The 22,286-nt window shown below is 36.4% G+C and overlaps 1 pseudogene across 1 annotated transcript; it reads right to left on the bottom strand.

Annotated features, from left to right (window-relative positions):
* Positions 1 to 4,341: 4,341 nt before the first annotated feature.
* LOC147874205 (fatty acyl-CoA reductase wat-like) lies at positions 4,342 to 21,348 on the bottom strand (annotated as a pseudogene). Its single transcript, XR_015534416.1, has 8 exons — positions 21,138 to 21,348; positions 18,308 to 18,552; positions 15,805 to 15,950; positions 9,017 to 9,126; positions 8,042 to 8,233; positions 7,101 to 7,350; positions 6,737 to 6,994; positions 4,342 to 6,546 (listed from the first exon to the last, which is right to left on the bottom strand). The product of XR_015534416.1 is annotated as a fatty acyl-CoA reductase wat-like (transcript).
* Between the last annotated feature and the right edge of the window lie 938 nt (positions 21,349 to 22,286).

Raw genomic sequence — 22,286 nt, 5'->3', positions numbered from 1 at the left:
ATGATAGCTTCAAAGAAAGTGTTTGGAAATCACAGAAATGTGTTTAGCGACGGATGACAGGACCATCAATGAAAAATTACTTGGGAAGTTCATGGATGAAGGCGAATGTGGCCTACTTTTAAGGAACTGTCCTGGAATGTCTGAGGGACGAAAAAAAAATCACGAAAACTCTCAGTGAATTTAGCCGATTACCCAGCTTCTATGTGAACGTGAGACCTCATTAATTTTGCAGTGGAGTGACATATAATTGCCCGCGATACTTGTTTGAAAGTTTTGAATCATACTGTAGTTTTCATAAGGCGATTACGCTGTCTAAAGAAGTTGTGTAAATTTATGTTAATTGCAGTGTAATGTGCATTATTTAAGAGGGAAGGAACAATGTAGAATTTAACAAAAAGTTGCTTCGCAAAAATATAAATGGGATGTCAGGAATGACCTTGAACTCAGTACGCCGAATCACCTTGATAGCCCAGTCTGGCCACTACGGCGCTGCAGTGATTATGAATCAGAAAGCCAGTTTTATACTTTAAGTGCTATTTAATATCCTCAGTCTAAATTATCTCCTTGTATAGACGGGTCTTAACAAATAGCAGGTAGAATTATACTCTTTCTTCGGTTTTCGCGTCTGGAGTTCAAGTTTACAACTTCGGCTTTCCGAGGTTGAGCCAAGTTCAGTTTTGGAAACAATTCAGCATTTTGTGAAACATTACCGTTGCCATCATCAGGGTGAATATGTTAATATATTGGCCAATTCGAACAACCAGGCAGCCAAAAGCCGGAGTCCTATGCTAGGTTGCACCATTCCTACTTACTGGACAGGTTGCTTCTATGGTTAAATTTCTCCGTATCATCCCCTGCAAAACTCTGGGACGGCTTTTGAATAATATGCTCTGCGAAAGGTCCTTTCGAGCCATAATGGGAAATTGTTCTAGCAGACAAAGACAATTATAGAACGGCTTACCACAGAGCTCCGTACTGGCTCCTACACAGTTTAACCTGTACATTTCGGACATGCCCCCCCCCCCCCCGCCACACACACACACACACAGTGTCGAGAAAATTAGGATATGCGGACCACCTGGCACTGGCAACCTAACACAAGCATTTTGCGAATACAGAGACAATTCTCTCAAGAGACCGTACAACGCTTGGCGAATACCTCAAGAATTGGCGATTGATCCCTAGCCCTTCCAAAACAGAAACCATGTTTTCACCTTAATAATAGGATGGCCAACAGAGAGCTCAATGTCTGTTATAACAACACTCTCGTTCTGTATAATACTTATCCAAAATACTTGGGTGCCACTCTTGATAGATCACTATCCTTCAAGAAACATCTACATAATTCTGCTGCAAAATAACAACCAGGAACAACATTTTACAGAAACTATGCAGCAAAATCTGGGGATTTTCAGCATCTATCCTACGGATCTCTGCATTAGGCCTGGTTTTTCCGACAGCGAAATACTGTGCTTCGGTATGGCTTAATAGTCCACATGTCTATAAATTAGACTCACAGCTCAACATTACAATGCGGACTATAACGGGCTGTCTCAGAAAGTGTTCCTAATTTCCAAGCGATCACGGTGATAGTGTAATGAAATAGCTGAGAACAGTTTCTCTTTATTTTTCGTCCGACGTTTTTAGTTCATAATAAGCAGGCCTCACATATTTGTACATGTAAAAAATAACTGATACGACGTCGTTACCTGAGGGTGGTAACTTCGAAATAAAGGAAAACTGTGTACATGTACTAGGAAAAATCGTCCATATTTGATTTTTATTAGTAATTTCAAAAATTAAAAAATCAAACTTTGTCCAAGTATTATTTATAAAACGAACACATTATTAACCGAAATAGTATATAATGAAGACTCCAAGGCAGTAGGTCAGTCTAGATCTCTGTAGTAATGCATATCAATCAAAGTTAGTCTATACAACTTGTTCTTGAATACATATATTATTGCATATTCGAATCGGTACACTCTGTTTTCTGAATACATTACAATCTTAAAACTCTACTCATATTAGATGAATTATTGTATTGAAGAAACAGAAGGTGAAACATATTATTCCTTAACAGGAGTTGAGATAATCACAGCGGTAAAAACGAAATTTGCTCTCTTCTGGGTTGTAGATCCGAGCAGTCTGGCTGAATTTTACCAACGTTCAGAATCTCTTGCTGCCTCCATTATCTGGGCTACAATTAGTTCCTGCTGGCATCTTCAACAATCACCTGAAGTATGCTGCCTTCCAATCCTTGCCTTAAATCGAGTAATAATACGTATAGTGAACGGCAGAGGGTAATCGGAAAAACGGGGAATCGAACTCGGTTAAATCAGGGGCGGGGTCAAGGTGGAGAGCAACTACAACATGCCGGATTACACTAAACAGTATTTACGACTGGCTCAGCCCACAAGAACATTCGTGAATTTATATGCACTAAGTCGAAAGCAACATCACAAGTAAATAAAAGTTCGATCGACAATAGAATATGAAATCTGAATGTTAGTTCCAAAATAACACCAGAATTGTATTAACGTAAACGCAGAAAAGAAAACAAAAAATTAATGCAAATAATAAAAAAATCGCCGAAGTGACCCTGTCAAATGAGTTTAATACAGATAATTAACTAAAAGGAGCTGCTCCTCCGCCACAACCGTGACCTTGAATACTCGCTCAATATAACCATGAGACAACCTGTGTTGTGACAATATCCCTAAATATCTTGGAACGGGCAGAGTTACTTACCAGTGCAGCAATAATTTCAAAACCACTGATAAAATGCACACAGAAATTTGGGCCGAATAAGATGGACCTGACCGCGCAGGAAGCTGATTGTCCGATGCCCCGAAGTACTATAATAAGAAATCTGTAATAGTGTTCTGAATTTCGAGATAGTGGAAAATTAAATTAAATGTTCACTTGTATTTATCCTGTCTTGCTGAAGAAGTCCAAATTCAGATTATCTTCAACTAGAACTGACTGACTTACAGCGTGGAGAAGAATTGAAAAAAAAATCCTAACTCTGAAGTGAGTCAGTTTCTCTTGGCTCTTGGGTTATAGCCAGAGAGAAGAACAAAGCGAAAATAAGAAAAGTATAAACTCTCGTGCTGTTAAGTAAATGGGTGTAGTGACACTCTTCTCGGTTATGTTTGCAACTGTTACAGTGTTAAGGTACACACAGATCTGTAAAAGCTGACAAATTTTCAGAGAGTGATTTTAACATATAGCACCTGGCACATTAGTTTTATTTTGTAATCAAATTTCTTTGGATCAGGTCACCACTGCAACTAAGCTTGAAATACCTATTTTTCATTCACCAGGTAAAGTACAGGCAACTCTCGGTTTACGAACGATTTCCGTTCCAAGACGTTGTTCTTTATACGTTTCTGTTCGTTATGTGTATCTTGCATTCCTTAGCTTCTACGATATGCATCGTGTACGTTAGCAGTAATTTTAAAGCATTAAAACCATATACTAAACATCAAATGGTCTATACCAGTGTTTTTCAACCTGGGGTACGCGTACCCTCGGGGGTTCGCAAAGACAACATAAGGATTACGTGAAATTTAAAAAAATATTATTTTATGATAAACACTGAATAATCAATATGTATGGGTTATGGTTAATCGTACACGATACGTAACCACTACTATGAGCACCAGCACTACTATTTCGCTTTGGACCCATGATCTCTTAAATTTTTAAAAATATATTCTTAAGTCATCAAATTCAGAACTACACTTGACCGTCTAAGGTAACCTAGGCAAAGCAAGTGATGATCCTATTATAATATAATTGGGGAAATCACCAATTTCTTTCCCACGAGAAAACTTTCTACGATGCGTGGCATGTAAACCAACTTTTTTTTGCTGGCTTCATTAGTTTTATTAACCAAGAACAGTTCAGTATAATTATCATACATTAATTTTCTGATAATAATTGTAATAAATACATTTTTAAAAGTTTATTTATTTAAATCTTACAATTATGTTTACTATAGATTTGGCATTTTGTTTCATAAGGGGCTCTATCTATTGGCTACTTTAAGAAATTATGAATGAATTGCGTCGATCGTTATAGGGAATTTTCATAAATCGCAAGTTCTTAAACCGAGGGTTGCCTGTAAATGAGGAAATTACAGTCTTTTGAGATACCTGCGGAAGGCCTTAGAACATAAAACCATTTGCAAAGTAAATTTTCCTATAAAGAAGTAGCCTAAAATATTAGTATATTGAAAGTTGACATATGTGTGAATGTTCTTCTTCACTTCCCTGTTATGGCTCACAACTTCATCCCCTCAGAGTTCAACGTAACATAAGATATTATCCACAAACATGTCTTCAGAACACCAGTATATTTTAATTAATTGCGAAAAGTAATTTATAAGCTTATATGCTTACATGATGCTTAAATCTCTAAGTTAATACAATAAAACTACGTATGTGACCTTCTCCATCGGAACAGCATTCATGAAATGGTCCCTCTTTGTTTGATTTTTAGTCACAGATTAGTAAACATATCCATTTTTATACAGCATTCCCGTTCACTTAAAATACATGAAACACTTAAATATTCCAAGATATATTTAGGCACGTATTTATACAATTTCAGTTAAAAGCTTCATTCTTGTCCACCTAGACATCGAAACTGTATTTGACAGCCTATCAACGTTAAATAAATACAGAGATTAAAGAAAAGAAAATTTATCTACTAAAAGTATTAATATTTATTGTCTATGATCATTTGCAAAAATTTTTTAAGTACAGATTAAATCCCTCACAGCATGGTTTTCGTAAATTTAATTCCACAGCAACAAATTTGGTTACTTACCTTAATTCCGTTTTACTTCAGTTAGTACTCAAGGACAAACAGATTCAGTATACTTTGATCTTACTAAAGCATTTGACTTAGTCCCTCATAATATTCTTCTTAGGAAACTTAGAAACTTTGGACTATCACCCAGTTATGTTGATTGGTTCCATAGTTATCTTTCTGACAGGCAATATTTTGTTCGTGTATTTGGAACTCTTTCGTATCCTTATCGTGTTAAGTGTGGAGTGCCTCAGGGTTCCACCCTAGGCCCCTTACTTTTTAATATATTCATTAATGACACCTGCGACTCTATACATAATTCACAGTGCCTTTTATTTGCTGATGACTTGAAGATATATCGGAGTATTAGCGATGTTGATGACTGCAAACTGTTGCAGGACGACATCCATTCAGTGCAAAATTGGTGTCTTGTGAATGGGATGCAACTTAATTTAAGTAAAACTACTGTTATAACATTCACCCGGAAGACAAACAGTATTTACTTTAATTACAAATTGTGTAACAACCTGGTGGCACGCTCCCATTGTGTTAAAGATCTCGGTGTTCTACTCGACTATAAGATTTATTTTCACCGGCATATCAACTATATATTCTCACAAAGCTTAAAAATGCTTGGCTTGATTTGGTACCTTACTTCTTCCTTCTCCACTGTCGATAGCCTTTTGGTCTTGTACAGTACTTTAGTCCGTTCCAAAATTGAGTATGCTTCCGTTGTTTGGAACTCTATTACTAATACAGATTCCTTTAAATTGGAAAGGATTCAAAGGAAATATGTAGCTCTATGTTACGCTAGATACTTTAATGGCGTTTGTGCCTATAAATATGATGAAATATTAGTTAGATTAAATTTCTTATAGTTGCATTTAAGGAGGAGGCTTTTGGCTGCTCTTTTCCTCGTTAATGTTTTTAAAGGCAAAATTAGTTGCTCATCTGTTTTTGATACAGTTAGTCTCTGCATACCTACTAGGTCTATCAGAGACTACTCTACCTTTACTGTACAACGTAATTTCAAGGCCAGCCCTTCTGCCAGATGCGTTTCTGCTGCCAATGCAGTCTGTAGGAGCATCGACATCTTTAAAAAAGATTGTATTTTGCTCTCAGCTTTTTAAACAATAATCATTGTTTTTATTGTTTACTTAGTATAACATTTTATTGTGTATGTTTTCTGTCCAATATTAAACTGTTTTTAGTATAATTATTATTTTATTTATCTATAGCATTTAGTTTTTTACTTATGACTTATTTTGCAATAAATCAATATTGTACATTTATGTTTTCAGTTCTTTGTTTGTTTGCTTTTGTATTGTAATGTCTGTATTGTTGTTAGTGCTTGGCTGTTATTGGCCTTTTTGGCTGTTGTCAAGCACTTTAATAAATTAATTGAATTGAATTTATTGTTAGTGCTTGGCTGTTATTGGCCTTATTTGGCTGTTGTCAAGCACTTAAATAAATGAATTGAATTGCAATATTTTTGCACATATTCTTAACAATGAAGTTTCTTCTTTACTTATTATATACCATACTAAGAATGAGCTGTGGGAGCTTCAGTGATCAAGTCAACTACCTTATGGACTGTTCTTCTACAATGCCTGTTTGTCCTCAGCTTCTCCTATATTCAATCAGAATATGGAGGTAATGGCCAGCCAACACAGCCACAAAAGTATGAAGAAGAAAAAGAAGTTTTCACACTGATGGAGCCAGTACAGCCTGTAACATGCAAATAAAATTTAATCTTTAAAAACATAGCCTCCAGTTTGACTCCCTAAAAACTTTTAGAGTTTTAATTATTTTCTAGCATCTTTAATTTCTTTATGTATACTCTAAACATATTAACAGCTTTCAAAATTTTCAAGGAAATTGTCTGTGACACACATATTAAGGAAGAAAGGCAATATACCTGTATCTCTTCCTGATAGCTTCTGGGAGTGTCTTTGGGTCTTCCTTGAGCACAAATGTACGAATGCCCATGAGACCACGGCTCAAGTACAGATCCCAATTCAGGTTACTGATGTTAAAGTCAAATATCTTTTGGTCTTCTTCACTGAGATTTCTCCATACATTCATCATGTTCTGGTTAGAAAACGACCACTGTCTATTGCAGAAGAATGTAGTGATATCTAAAAGCTTGTGCATTTTCTTGTAAGTTCTCATCAACCTTGATCAAAAACAAATATACATTAATTGCTCTTCAGAATAAACATTCAATTCTGGGTCTAAAATTTCATCATATTTATTCCAATTCTAGTTACAATTCAACGCACCTGGGCTTTTGTTGCAAGACAAGCAGTGCAATGTCTCCTATTAGTGCCGGAAGAAGGTGAATAAACAATGCATACACTTTGTAAAAGAAGCGTGTATGTATCTCGATGAGAGTCACCATCCACACTGCATTATCAAATGGTACCTGCCAGCTATGCTTAATGTTCTTGTTCAAATAGTCACCCCAGCTTATCGGATTCTCGCTGGACGACACGTAATTGTATACAGGAATACCTTCAGTGCCTGACCTGCTGAAGTTAAGTAAAAAAATTAGCTTTTGTAAAAATTATTATCTTGCAAGACAACTATTTAATGAAGGTACATGAAAAGTAGTGTATATTTATGTATTCTTAATTTTGGTTCAAGACGGGGGGATGTATTTAAAGTTGAGGTTGTATTTTATTGGGTAACAATTCGTGAATGTTATTTGTCCATTATCGGTGTAATGAAAAGTCATTGCTAGCAAAATGGAGAGAAAACGTTTACCGTTTCAGACCAATGGTGATAAACCAAAGCAGTATAGCAAATGGCTAGACATATACAGCATCCTTCAAAACAATCACTAAGAATTACAAATATATTACGACGTTGAAAGTTTCACAACACATCAGCAGATTGTTTATTGAGTCCTGTATTCATTGCAGAAGAAAGAAGAAATCTTGTGTTGTGTAAGATTTGATGTTTTCACAGCAGTGAGTATGAAGATTTCTGTCTTCTGGGTTGTTACGCTGTGTAGTACGGTAGATATTTACCAACGTTTCATACTCATCACCCTGATGGCGGAGGCAGTATAACCTCTGAAACGTTGGTTAACATCGACCAGACTACACAGCGCAACAACCCAGAAGACAGAAATCTTCAAATCTTGTGCTGTTGGTTGCACTCACTTGATGAAGAGTCTGATTATAAATGATACTTGTGCCTTTATATAAGATTTATCTTCGCTGCTCATGAATATGACAGGCAGAAGTCACGAGGGCATCAACTGACATGTCACAGGGAACCATGTCCCCCACAACTTTTCCGTTGAAGTTCATGGCGCGAATCCACCCAAGAACCACACCCATCATTATTCTTGTCGGTCCATACCAGTTGTCAATCCACCCCGGCACAGGATCACTCCTAATACAGTACACTAAAAGAAGAGATTATATATCATTAAAAATTTTAGAAACAAAATCCAGCAAAGATGCTGCAAGGCAAATTTGCCTGCGTTCTAGAATATTACACTATATATCTGGCAGATATTGATCGATATTTCAGGGGAGTTTACTAACTCCACCATCAGGGTAAGAAGTAGTTAATTTTTCTGCAATGATAGAAAGTATTTATCAATGTATCACATTATCTTATGAAAAAGCGGAATTTATTCTTATTGCTGTGAAGACCTCAATTTTGAGTGTATCAAGGAAGCTTTAATTCAAAAATACATCTGTTCCATCCAACAGAAGTTGAGATTGTTAGATTCGTAGCTTGAATTGTTCAAGCAAGTAACAGCTTGAAAATAATTTGTAGTAATTGTGTTGTTTTCGTATAGATGGAAATTGTATATAAAATATAAGAATGGATTTTAGATAAATTTTTAGACAGTGAACTATATAGAGAAATGGGTTATTTCTGATAACAGTGCTGAAATCTTCACAGGCCAAGCCAATATGTAATAGCTAAAGAACTTATACACTGTAAATATTCTCTAGAAATCTTTTTATTATTTTCTGTAGAAAAGCAGTCTGTGTTTGTTTTCTTCGTGTATCCTAAATGTCCTGCTCACCAGAATATTAATAATACTTACAGATCTCCTGTCTGTGTAATTATTTTCATTCCATTGAAAGTAAGTCCGCCTAGATCACAGAATTAGTCACTGTATTATTCATCCATTAAACAACAGGACATATCCTGTGTTATAAATTCAACTCACTGACGGAGGGTCTAAATACTCCAACAGGAAGATCCTTGCCAACGGTCCTCACTATATCTTCAGCTATTGCTTTTGTGTAAGTGTATGTGTTCGGCCAATCACCCAAAAGCCTGTGGAAATGATAGCAGGAAGCAAATTATTCAGAGCTGTATAATTTAAAACATAACCACGAGGCTTAAAGATTAATCAAACACTATTAATATTAGCCCATTATAAAAAAGGGGGAAAATGTTTTTTTCTGAATGAGTATATTCCTTCTCATCAACTTATTATTGAAGACTTCTTATTCCTTTGGTAGGCAAATAATCTCAGACTATATCTTATAACATACGTGAATATAATTTTTATGTTAATTTTAATGGCTTAAATCACAGTGCCGCCTGCATGTCTCCTGTTTTACATTAAATTGTCAACAAACGGAGATTACTGTTCCAATCAGCAATAACGAATTCATCTTTGAATAGGAGACACAATGTAATCATATCCTTTAAAGTACAAAATAAAGTTCTTAAAATTATTTAGATGAGCTTTGTGTATTAAAGCATAGGTCATCATGTAATAATATGATATAAATTATGAATGATAAACTTTAAATATTATACTTCATGTTTCGGTAAATGAGAAAGATTTCCCTTTAATTAATAACATCAATGTGTGACCTAATGACTGCTTAATTACTCCGTTTTTTGGAAGGCTCAACTCTAACCAAATTTATTTCCCGGATGACCCCTTTCTTTCTGCAGTTAGTTCACGGGTTTTGCCTATGGATGCAATGCCCTCAGATGCTTCTGGAGGTGATGATGGGGTGTGTGGAGGAGGTGCCTCTTCCTGTTCAGTCGACCATCTCTCATAGGGGTTTCAGTATAGAAATGCCTTGTGATGACGAACTTGACATTTTTTATCAAAATGTGCGTGGCCTCAGGACTAAATCATCTGTAATTTATGATAATGTGTGCTCTTTTGGATTTAAAATTATTTGCCTAACCGAAACCTGCTTAAACGATTCATTTGCTACCCATATTCTTTCCCTGAAACTTACATAGTTCACCGTGCGAACTGAGTCTATGGCTCCAATTTACGTGGCGGTGGAGCATTAATCGCTATCTCCGACTTAGCTATGGGAGTCAAGCGTCGTGTCGATCTCGAATTATGTGAAGAAAGTGTATGGGTTTAGATCGTAATGTGTGATGGTCATAATTTACTTAGTGGTAATCACTATTTTCGCCCGAAACAAAGGTTGATAAGTTAATTAATTATTTCAGCTTTTTAGAAAAATTCTTAGATACTTTTAACTTTCGAATCTTGTTGCTTGGAGACTTTAATGTCTCTGGTTCCGATTGGAACTGCAGTTTGTCATCCGCAAATTGTTATTATTATGCCAAGTTGAAAGGAGATATGATGTACCCCTCCATTTGTTTCCTTGGCTTAAGTCAATACAATCACTCATATGACGGCATCATCTTAATTAACCTTGTTTTTTTTTCAAATTTTGCAAATATTACTCTTAATCCCGCTGAATATGGCATTGTTCAGCCGGATCACTACCATCCTCCCGTAATCATAGATCGTGTAGTGCCTTCGCGTAGTTCCAAACAATCCACTAATATTCCTTTTAAAAGATACACCGTTGGCGACTACCTAATGTAATATGAGCCCTTATCCAATCATGACTGGACTCCTTTGTATAAAGAAACTTGCGTTGATACTCATGTTGCTAGGCTAAATTCCCCCGTATCCGATACCATGGATTTAGCTATCCCGTCCGGAATAATTAATAACAGTCAGTATCCTTCTTGGTTTTCTGCCAAACTTAAATTTTATATCACAAAGAAAGAGTATTTTATAGACGTTTTAAGAAATCTAAGACTTAATAATTTTATAATATATTTCCTTCGTACCGTAAACTTGAGAAAACAACTATAAAGTCCGACAGACTTACATAACTCATATTTATTGATGCAAACCTTAAATCAAATCGTAAGCATTTTTGGAAATATATATCTAATTTTAGGGAGAAAGATGCTGGTTTGTTGCAATTAGAAGTAGACGGTGTTCTTATAACTGCACCGTATGAAATTGCCAATACTTTTTCCAAACATTTTCAATCTGCACATACAAATTCTTGTTCTGGGATTTTCCCTCCATCAGTTCCATTTTGGATGTGTCACCTTTATCTTCTGTCTCGGACATTGTTGTTCATAAAGCTATAAAGCTTTTGAGGCCATCAAAAACTGTTGGACTTGATGGTATACCAAGTTTTATTATTAAGGGCTGTTCTGAAAAACTTTGTTCTTATTCTTAAATTTATTCCTTATCTTAGCCTTTCTCAACAATAATTTCCCAGCAAGCAGCTATTGTCCCAGCTTTCAAAAAAGTAAAACTGCTGTTGTTAGAAACTATAGACCTATTACCATAATTAATAACTTCTCCAAATTATTTGAAATTATTTTACATGACCGAGTTTCTTATTATTTTAAGTCGAAATTAAACCCTTCTCAACATGGTTTTACTAAATCCAAATCCACCACTTCTAATGGGGTTACTTTTTTGGACTTTGTTACCCCTTTACTTTGTTCCCGGTCTCAAGCTGATGCCGTTTATTTTGATTTTAGCAGTGTCTTTGATGTTGTTTCGCGTGCCTTACTTTTGCACAACCTTGGTGACTATGGACTATCTACTGGTTATGTGAATTGGTTCTGTAGTTACCTAACCAGCAGACATTCGCAAGTACGTTATTCTGAAGCTTTGTCACTTCATTTTGAAATATTGTCCGGTGTCTCTCAAGGATTTGTATTAGGGCCTTTGTGGTTCAATGTGTTCATTGATGATTTGTGTAATGTCATTAAATTTTCGAATTACCTGCTTTTTGCGGATTACATAAAAAAATTTCGGGCTCTTAAAGTCTCCTCATGATTGCTCTTTACTTCAAAAGGACATTGACTCCTTATGTGTCTGGTGCGCATCCAACCACAGGAAGCGTAATGTTAGTAAAACTAATGTTATTTCATTTACTAGGAAAACCAACAGGTTTTGTTTTGAGTACCAGTTTTGTGGATCCCGCATTAATCGTACGGATACTATTAAAGTTTTGGGAATCATCCTTGATTCTAAACTGCATTTTCACCACCATGTTAACTTTGTATCTTCTCAAGTTTTGAAGTTATTGTGTCTTATTTGTGCCATAACGTTTTCTTTTTCAACCTCGGACAGTCTTTATATGTTATATTTTAGCCTAATAAGATCTAAGCTTGAATAAACTTCAGTTGCATGGAATTCTTTAACTTCTGCTGACACTTGAAGCTTGAACGCATACAGAGCAAGTTCTTATTCTTGTGTTACAATCGTTTCTTTCCTCATTCCCATTATCATTAAGCCAATGCCTTAGAACACCTACATTTTCACACTCTTGGCACTAGGAGGAGTCTCCTAGACGCCCTGTTTCTTATTAACGAATATGGCGGATATAAATTTTGTCCCTCCTTAATCGAGACTGTTGGTGTACGTGTCCCATTTGGTAATTTTAGATATTTTACTGTTTGCCCAGCATGCAAAGGTTGTCCATCTGCTTGATGCGCATCAGATGCGAATATTCCGTGCAATGATTTTTACATCTTTAATAACCATGTGCTTCCTCTTAAGCATATCCTAAAGTAGATGGCATTGTTTCATCTATAAATAATATTGTTCTATTGCTTTGTTTTAATTATTAACCTGTCTGTTTGCTAGGAATTTACTGCATTACGGAAACCTCGCTTAATGACTCTATATTAAGTTATAATATTTTCCTGAATCATATTTCGTGTTTCGTGTCGATAGAGATTACTTAAGCTCCGATAAAGAAAACGGGGAGGCGGAGTGCTGGCTGCAGTTTCAAAATCTTTCCGTGGCGTTAAACGAAAGTATGATCTGGAAACGATTGAAGAGTGTGTGTGTGTTGAAATTCCTGTTAGAGACAACCATGGTCTTCTTATCGGGAATCATTACTTCGCTCCGGATTGTGATACAAATGTAATTGAAAATTATCTACACTCTTTGAAAGTAAATCTATACTCGCAACTCTATCGGGTGGTCATGTTAGGAGATTTTAATGTCCCCAATTAAGATTTCCTAAACGGCGTCCCTTATTCTAATTCTTACTACTGTAATAAAATTAAAGGAAATTCTCTTTACGCCACCTTGTGCTTTATTTGCCTAAATTAGCACAACAACTGCGTTCCTAAAAATGCTCTGCTCGACCTTGTCTTTACATACATCAGTGATCTCAGCGTTTCTCTTTCTACTGTCTCGCTGATCCCTCCTGACCACTATCATCCGCCTTTTTCCTTAATATTAAATTAATTCTTGACTGTCAATATACTTCGATTATACCTCGACACAATTACGGTAAAGGAGACTATTTATTACTTTACCATAAATTAGAGAACTCGGAATGATCTTGCGTTCTTAATGGAAACTGTTGATGCTGCGTTTAATATTCTCACGGTTACTATGTCGAAGGTTATCAACCTAGGTATTCCTTTTGTAAAACACAAAATTTATGCCTATCTTTTGTTTTTCCAAAACTCTTGTCTATTACATTAGAAAGAAAAATGCGTTACTAAGAAATCTAAAAGTCTAAGTTGATTATCATTATAGCATTTTTAATGTTATCGTAAACTTGTTAAAATTACTATTAAATCAGATAGATTGATTTGGTTAAAAGCAATTGAAGATAATTTGAGAACTCAACCAAAGCACTATTGGAAATATATTTTCAAATTTAAAAAAAAGATCAGTCTATTACACAAATTAAAGCTAGAGAGAGATTTGTCACGGAACAGCAGTCTATCGCAGAGGCCTTTGCAGACCGCTTTCGTTCTGTTTTTAACTGCTCTTACGACAGGTTCTGACTTTTCATATTCTAATATTTTGGATATTCCACGTAACCCTGCTGATGATGATGTTACGCGGGCAATTAGTCGTCTCCGTTCGTCGAAATGCGTCGGACCCGATGAAATCCCGACTTTCACTATAAAAGGTTATTCTGAGATATTAACTCCTCTCTTACGCCACATATTTAACCTTAGTTTACTTAGTGGGAATTTTCCTTTATCATGGAAGCAAGCGGCTGTAGTGCCTATTTTTAAGAAAGGCAACAGCGCCATAGTTTCTAACTACAGGCCTATTTAGATTTTAAATAATTTTTACAAATTTTTTTAAAGTATTGTTCACGATCATATTTCATTTTATTTGAAATTCAAATTACACCCCAGTCAGCATGGTTTTCGTAAATCAAAATCTACGGTAACTAATTTAGTTACCTACCTTAATGATGTTCAGCTCAGCTGTCTGTTTGTTCACAGGGACAGAGCGACTATGTGTATTTTGATCTTAGGCAGGCCTTTGATTCAGTCAAGCATTCTATTCTTTTGAAAAAGCTTAATAATTTTGGACTATCTTCTCCTTATGTCAAGTGGTTCCAAATTTATTTATCATCAAAATCTGTCTTTGTTCTTCTTTTAGGAGAGTCTTTCACAAAATTAGTTATTCTAAATTTCTCTTATTTGCTGATGACTTGAAACTATATCGTGATATTAAATCTGTGGGAAACTGCAAATCCCTTCAAGGAGATCCTGAATTCGTACATCAGTGGTGTGATGATAACAATATGGAAATTAACATAGAGAAAAACAAAACTATATCGCTCACACGTAAAACCAACAGTATTCATATTAATAATATTATTAGTGTCTTTTTAAAAATGCATACTAATTATATAAATGATTTTTGTGTTTTGTTAAATAATAAACTATATTTCAACTGTCATGTAAATTGTCTTCATTCTTAGTTACTAAGGACGATAGGGCTTATTCGTTTTATTACTTATATTTTTTCCTCTCTAGACAGCCTTGTTGTTTTATATAATGCTTTAATTAGGTCAAAGCTTGAGTATGCCTCGGTCGTATGGAATAATCTTACACTGACAGATTCTCATAAATTAGAAAATAATCAAAGAAAATTTGCCAGTTTATGCAATTACCGATTTTTTCAGTATAATTTCCCACGCAAATACGAATTAATTTTATCTTCTTTAAATTTTAGAAAACTTTATTCTATACGACGACATCTCATAAACAGTGCGCTATGACATAGTCCTTCAGCCAGGTGCGTCATCGCTTCAAATGATGTATGTAAATCTTTGGGCGTATTTATCATAAACATTGTCTCCCTTGAGGGCACGTTCTCGATAAGGGAAATGATCTAGATAGGTTGTCTTAATAGATGATCTAGCTTGGTTATTTGTTTTTTTGAATTTCTTTAACGTTTTACATTTATATTAGTGTTCCTTAGGTGGATTATTTGCTTTTATGTATATTTATTCATATATTTTTCTTTGTGTATAATATTGTTTCTATTTTGGGCTTGCCTGTACTTGGCTGTTATATTTAATACTGTACATGTATAAGTTTAGTTGATCTGTTTGTGTAATATTTTTCATTATAATTGTATGTATTATCAGTGTTTGCCTGTTATTGACTCCTTGCTGTTGGAAAACAAATAAATTAATTGAATCATTTACAATATATGATTATTGTATTTACTTTCTTATCTTTGTGCTGTATCTGTAATTGGTCGTCTGTCTGTTGATGCAGCACTCTAATAAAAAGAATTGAATTGAAATGTAATACATTAAAGTATGTTCATTTCACCACTGCAACAAACTTGTCTCACATCACTATTTACCCATTTGAAATTCTTATAGAGAAAATTCTAAAGTCAGGACAGAAACGACTCTTCACCCTACTCACTTGGGAGTAATGGTGGTCAAAGTGTTGTCGTCGAGGATTTCGATTAACTGAACAATCTTCTCGCCAGTGATAGGCGGGTCGTAGAACTCCTCGTCGATGGATGTGCGTTGGCAGTGACTGAACGCGGTGGATACATGAACCACCACCTACAGGAAGAATGCAATTCATGTGAGAAAGAAAATTTGTTTCAAATAATCTTCACAGAGCCATCCCGAAACAACATATTCGCACAAAAATATAAGGTAAATCTAGCAGAGATTGCGCGATAGGAGAGTTTGCGCATGTCTAAATTCAGGTGGAAGGGGGTAAGATGTACGTACAACAGCGTGAGGAGCAGTAAGCACATCACTCGTAGAGGCTTCAGTTAAATTTACGTGTCGATGCAAGCTGTTCTCTGTGTTTTATTGCCAATTTTCTGCTTGTTCTGTAGAAGGTGAGGGCTTGCATTTTCTGGAATGTTTCGTATATTTTCATAAGAAATGTTTCACGTCTAAATAATTGCAAATAAAGTATTTTCTAAGTTAGTTCTTTGTTGAGACTAGTGTTTCATGCTGTTGCTAGTCACTGTGGAAATTTTCATGCCGATCACGTGGGTGCGCAATCTTCCCTACCCAATGAGTATAGTTGGCGCTTGCGCTAGTTAGGAGAGTTTGCGCAGGATTTTCATTTGTTTCAATGGGAAGAGAGATTAAAATAAACTTGTTCACTCAATTAATTGCAAAATCAAACAAAAATGAAGTATGTTCTTTGTGTTTTCATCCTATCTACTGCCTTTAACTGTATTTTATATAAGTTAAGGAATAAAATAGCATAAAATGATACATGCAATTCCTAGTTTGTTTTCGGAGCTGTTTTTCTAGCGCAGAGTATTACTAATTATTCTTTTGGCATTCTCCTTATACATCATAATGCCAAACGTTTATGAAAGAAAGTCTAATAAAGGGTCTTGGTCAGAGGGGGATTTGCGACGAGCTATAGAAGCTATAAAAAATGACTCTCTCACCATACGCGCTGCAAGTAGAAAATTCAATATTCCTGAATCCACCTCGAGGATTAGGCTAAAGAGTAATGTTTTTGGAAAGCCTGCTTTGGGTCCAGATTCGCAACTAGGTGTCGATACGGAAAAGAAATTAGCCCATCTCTGTCGGACTGAGTCCACCGTGTACCTCTCAGAACATATTTTGCCATATTTAGCACAGTTTCTTCCGTTTTATGCAAGTTAAAAAAAATCAAAACAGTTCATAATAGTAGTTGAATTTATACAGCTTAGTGGTATTTAAATAGACTTGCAGAGAGCTGTAGTAGTATTTAAAAGGGACCGCAAAGGGTTAATATTAGTAATTAAGTAAGTTTATTGTTTGATTCAGTTTTTTGTTTGATTAAGTGTGTTTCTTCTCCTGACTTACAATAGGCCGACTTAACTTTCCTAAAATTACGAAGAATAATATGTGTGCTTTTGAGTATAAACAGTCGGATACAATTATCTATTTATTTTTTGTAATAATAAAACAATTTCTTTTCTTATTAACATTACTATTCATTTTCTGTAATAATAAAGCTTCTAATTCATTTTATAATAACAATTTCTAATAAAGTTTGATCGAAATAAGTAATTCAAACCATAAACCATCTTTCCTACCCAATTGCGCAATCTCACCTACCCGGTTAGGAGAGATTGCGTAAAATCGAATGTCTGAAAAAACTGCATTATCTTATGAAAAATTGAAAAAGCAATCGGAATATTGTTCATTAAATATGCCTAACATAGCAAAGAACACATGTGTGCACTTATTTACGAAAATAGATAAACATTCGATTTTTAGTGATTTTTCCCCAAATTGTGCGCAATCTCTACTCGCTTTACGTTATGAGGTTTCGTTGCATAATTTGTTCTGCACTTTACCATCGGTAGCTTATGTTCCCAGGTGCGTCTTTAACACTTCTTCCTTCCCCATATTTCTAATTTTCTGCTGTATAAGACTCTCTAAGACTTACCCGGTGTCCTACGTGAGCGATTAAATGCGAGCGGTGCGATTTGCGTGGGTGAAGCGGAAATATCAAACTGGCTGTTTGTATGGCGCTGTCCTAGGTTACAGCGAATCAGTCAAGAGAGTAAAGCGGCCGGATTCCGAGATCAAATATTTTGATATTTTCGCGCAGGTCACTGCGCTGGCCAGTAAGGCGCATGCGCAGATAAGCTCTGACTGTGCAGTACAGGGAAGGTGCATGCGCAGAAAGACCGTGTGCTTCTATTGCAGTCTCTCACTGAGGACACAACAAGCGATTCCCTTATGTCATATGACACCCCATGCTGCTTATGCAGCTCGCACTGCTCGCTTCTTATCGCTCACGCAGGACATTACCTTATTCAAACGTGTAGATCAAAAATGGTACCGAGTACAATTGCTATGCACATTTAGAGAAGCCTAATAACGCTTTTTACAGACAATCTCGAAGACAGACAGATGTAGTGATTTAGGTAAAGAAAACTTATTGCACTGACCTTGATGCTCGAACAGTCTTGACATAACAGTACAACCTCTCGAGCGCCAACCACGTTGATTGCTGTGGCGATTTGCAGCTTCTCGTCGAATCGAACAGTGGCTGCCATGTGGAACACAATGTGTACATGGTCCACAATGCGCTCTCTGTCGGCAGGACTCAAACCCAGATCCGGCTTTGAGCAGTCGCCTTCCACAGTAAGACTTTCTCTCTGAAGTCAGGCTGTTCTTTCAACTTTTTGAACAGCTGCAATAATTCTGAGATGCTTTTATCGTTTACAAAGTAGTGCAAAGTGTTTTTGGAAGCGACCGGAGTTAAAGGAATAACAACACTGGTAAACACGTAAAATGTTATGAAAACGAAGCTAACCAATCTTGACTAATTTTAGACTGCTGAACACGAAAATAACATTAAAATTTGTCGGTTGGCTCCTGTTATCGAATTGCGGTTGGGGTCTCCTATGAGCGAGTTACTTTTAGAATGTGATCAACAACAGTCATCCCGCTCTGCATTATGTGATAAGTTATTGCTGCCTCAAATACACCTTAAACTCTTACAGTATTCCTCGAATCCGACCAGGTTCTGGGTGATTTGTTCTCAGTTAACGGTTCTTTGCGGGATTTCTACTTCTTGCGCAGTATTTGTGTTGTGTAAGATTAATATGCCCCGCAATTGTGTGAATAGTCCGGATAACTTCTGTTAAGTATGTGAAGAAGTCACGTTTGCTTCAAGAAAGTGTACGTTAACTAAGCCATAAAAAACGCTTACGAATTGTACTTTGGGTGTAAAGTAGGCGATCAGGACAAGAACTGGGATTCACACATATGCTGCACTACGTGTTCATCAAAACTCAACGCGTTGGTGAATCGTAAAGGACGTTTTCTGTCTTTCGCAGTGCCCATGGGATGAAGGGAGCCAAGAAATCACATCACAGACTCTTACTTCCGTGTTGTGCCTCCTATTCGAAAAGGGGTGATAATTAACTAAAAGTGGACAGTGACGTACCCAAATACACCATCTGCAATTCTCCCCGTCCCTCACAGTGAACTACTAACTATTCCTGAATCACCAGAAAGTTTTTCTATAGACTCTGATGAAGATGAAGACACTGATAATGTTCATGCTGAGCTTGATGTACACGAAGAAGTATAGCAACCGTCAACGTCAAAGGATCCACCATTTTGTTCAAACCTCTATACTTCTGAACCACATAAGATCACAGAAAGTGAGCTTAATGGCCTCATGAGGGATCTCGAACTGCCGAAGAAGAAGGCAGAGCTTTTGGCCTCAAGGCTAGAACAGTGATATCTTCTATATCATTCTGTGAAAGTGACAATATTTCTTATTCGAAATAAAGACTGTGATAAATTATATCAAACAGAAGATGAACTCACTGACTTCTTATGGGAAGCTGGGGTGCAACATATCATTTAAGGTACATTTCTTGCACTCACATTTGGATTTCTTTCCGTCAAACTGTGATTCTGTCAGCGGCGAACATGGTGAGCGCTTCCGTCAAGATATCTCAGCGATGGAACAAAGATACGAAAGGAAATGGAGTGCCGCCATGTTAGTCGATTATTGTTGGATGGTGGAAAGGGATGCTCCAATAGCTAAATACTAGCGAAAGGCGAACAGGCGACGTGTTTGACAAAGATATGTTCGTAGCTTTAACTTATTGCCATATAACTAAAAAATACGTTGTATAAATATAAGGTATAAGGTATTGGCGGTACCCCAGTTAACATATGGATGTGAATATTGGTCCCTAACCCACACAGGTAAGCGGAAGATTAAGACCAGTGAAATGAGATTTTTACGAAGTGATGTTGGTTACAAATTATTAGATGAAAAAGCGAAGATATACGAAACGAACAAAATATATTTAATCTCAATGAAAGAATTCAACAACAAAACAGAACTGGTACGAACACATAACAAGAATGGAGTCTGATATGTTGCCAAGGAAACTTTTAGATTAGAGACCGACTGGTAGGAGAAATGTTAGAAGACCGATGATAATGCGGATGGAAGACATACAGAAAACAATCCTTGAAGTCGGAACAGGCCGCAGGTCTAAACCGTTAAGTTGAAGAAGTATAAATATAACAAACTAGTTTTTTTTCGAAAACAGGAATCAATCTGTCAATTTAAGCACTGTTTAAGTGTTTAGCACCCGGAATCTATGAATTAAACTTACTTTCATGCCCATAAAGTGAAGTTACCCAAAATTTGTTGCACAGTGTAGTCAGTTGTAGGTTAATTGCGTCCAGCATATTGCAGAACAGCTCAATGAAGCGAGCTTAAGCATCACGCTCAAATCGAATAGTGGAACTCAAGTTCAATGTCACTCCCGCCACTGCCGTTAATTTGTGCAATGAGGAGTTACTTCTTCATTCGCTTTGTTTCTCTGACAAATACATTTCTTCCTCGAGCTCCATTTTCATACTGATGGATGGTGCCACAAGCGTTCGCACTTTGTTGCTTCCAGTACTGCCGACCAATATCGCCCGACTGTCAATTCGCCTGAATAGGCGTAGAGTGTCCCCGCAGCGTAAGACATACAAAACTGTTGCTGTATAAAAGCGCAGAAATTAAATAGAAATAGAAAATGCATGAAATCGGCGCAAAAAACTACCACACGCGTTTAAAAATTCCAAATTTGTTACGATGGAACTCGTTCATAGAAAGAGTAGAAAGACTCATTTTCACAAAGTCAAATTTCCTTCTTTCTATGCACAGAATGCACCCCTAAAACTGACCCCACGTGCTTCAGAAGCACCTTGTATATTCGCTGACAATAAAAGTGTTAAAATTCAATTCCCACTCACCGGGTCCTGGAATAGTTCCTGCATCCTGGATCTCAAGTTCTTACCATTCTTGGCTCGTACTAGCAGGTAGATACTTCTGAGATGTAGGCATGACCGGAGCAAATTTCTCCACCAGAACTTTGCCCGTGAAGCCAGTTCCACCCGTGATCAGAACATTGGCTCCCCGGTAGAACTCCTGGATCGTGGTGCCCCTGTCCTCTGACAAGTGCATCTCTGACGTAATACACGTAATTAAGACACGAATTAAGAACTTCGTAGCATTTCTTAAGCAATATTTATTGGGAGAGACATAGTTTTCGGAAATTCCATACAACGGACATTCAGAGTTTTAATCTAAATTTGAAACTTCAGTTTCGAAACGATGTCTTTACTTCTAGCTCATTCTTTGTCACTCATATTTCCAGACTTCAGCTTTAATCCGCGATTTGCGTACTGAAGCAGTTCGAGGCGTTTAGCGTCATTTCCCTCGAGTTTTGTGCGAATTCATTCGGGCTATTAGTGTCGTTTTCATTTTATCTTATTCCCTCCCCCAAATTAGCCGTATTTATCGCAAAGTGCTGAAAGTTGTTCGCGATTCGAGCCTAGTGTCGCAGCCTAGAAACAATCAAATCAGTCTGCTTTTGTTACATGTTATGCTGAAATCTCTGTCCCTGTAGGAGCACACCCATTCTTCATGTTTTGGTTGGGATGGAAATAGATCAAGGAGAAATTAATCTCCAATATGGTCAGTCTTGGAAGAAACATTTCCGTACAAATGTACCCACTCTTTATAAAAGAGAATTTTAATTAAATTTAATCTTAAATTGCATTACCTGATTAAATCCACAGCCTTAGTAATTATTTCTCACATAAAGAGCACGTCCCTGCAAAATATTAGTATCACCTAGAATCACTCTGGATGGCCAAATATAAACAGCCTTTCTTTGTTCAAGGTGTCTCAGTGATTGTAGTGGCGTGCGTTTAAACCTAAACTATACTTTCTATACTTTTTATTCTTTACACCCGTAGCGATTTAATATGATTATTAATCACCAATTACCCTGTGCACCCGACGTCGTTAATGCGAGGTCTGACACAAAATAACGAGACTGATGCTGTAACTCTTTTTACATAAAAAATGACAAAAATTAACATTGATCGCCCTCGAAA

The sequence above is a fragment of the Zootermopsis nevadensis genome, unplaced genomic scaffold (assembly GCF_977971745.1).
Source record: "Zootermopsis nevadensis isolate Lab colony 2312 unplaced genomic scaffold, Znev_1.0 Znev_ptg000010l, whole genome shotgun sequence".
NCBI lineage: Eukaryota > Metazoa > Arthropoda > Insecta > Blattodea > Termopsidae > Zootermopsis > Zootermopsis nevadensis.
This window is presented reverse-complemented; position numbering and strand designations above follow the sequence as displayed.